Here is a 1054-nt window from a genome sequence, read left to right as displayed (position 1 = left end):
CCCCCCCCCCATCATTTTAGGTAAGATTTGGACATTTTCTCAGGGGGTCTTGCATACCACTAAAAGAAGCTGGGGCTTTGGAGCCAGTGCTGCCAGAGCTGCTGGGGTTCCACAGCAGGGATCCTGGAGTTCCCGGGATGCTGATTCCACCCACTGAGCAGCAGCATGTCCAGTGCTCCTTGTAGCTCCTCTGCCTCAGCACTGCATGCTTTGGAGGCAGCCTTTGGGGAGATAGCAGGAGGCAGAGTGGAGCAGAGGAAAGCTGAGAAGGGAAATAGAGGCCACATCCCTGGATGCCATGGCAGGACAGCCTTTGGAGAGCCAGCTCTGAGTCTAGGATGGGAAATGGAACAACAGTGCCAGAGAAAAAAGTTCCTTGTCATGAATGCTGGATCATGTACAGGTGTTTGAGCCCATAAGCTTCTTGAAGGGTTGTGCAAGAGCCATCAGATCCCCTCTGAGGCTGGCTGTGTCCTCAAGCATTGTCTGGTCTGTTTCCATCACATTTGCTGCCAAAAGACACTTTCTCTCCAGGAGATGGTACTAACAAAGGACTGGAACTCCAGCCTTGGCTCAGTTTATCTACTTTATTGGGACAGAGACCATATTTCATCCTAGAGCTGAGATTAAGCACTGGGCTGCACTTGGTGTTCTGCTCTTTGACCATATTTTAGGAAAGCCTACGTTTGTCTCCCCTCTTCCCACCCTGGAACTGCAGCCAGCAGTCCTCTTGGACACGTCTCTGAGCCAGCAAAGGCACTGTCAGCATGTAGCCATGAAGCTGGATAAAGAAGGACACTAATAAAGAACGTGGTGATGGTGTTTGTGAGGTCGTGGTACCCAACAGAACCTGTGCTGAACTGTACCAGGAGGTGTCCTCTGCCCAGGCTGCTGGACCGGGCCGGGCCGTGCTGCTCAGCGGGAACAGTGCACTCAGCTTGCTCCAGGACACTGCTCTGGGGGTGCCAACGCCGGCTGATGAAGGGACCACTGGCCAGACACGGCACGGCGCTGGCCCGGTGTCCCGGAGCTCCCGGTGCCGCTGGCCCGGTGT

This window comes from Parus major, chromosome 14 (assembly GCF_001522545.3).
Source record: "Parus major isolate Abel chromosome 14, Parus_major1.1, whole genome shotgun sequence".
Classification (NCBI taxonomy): domain Eukaryota; kingdom Metazoa; phylum Chordata; class Aves; order Passeriformes; family Paridae; genus Parus; species Parus major.
Note: the sequence above shows the minus strand (reverse complement) of the source record.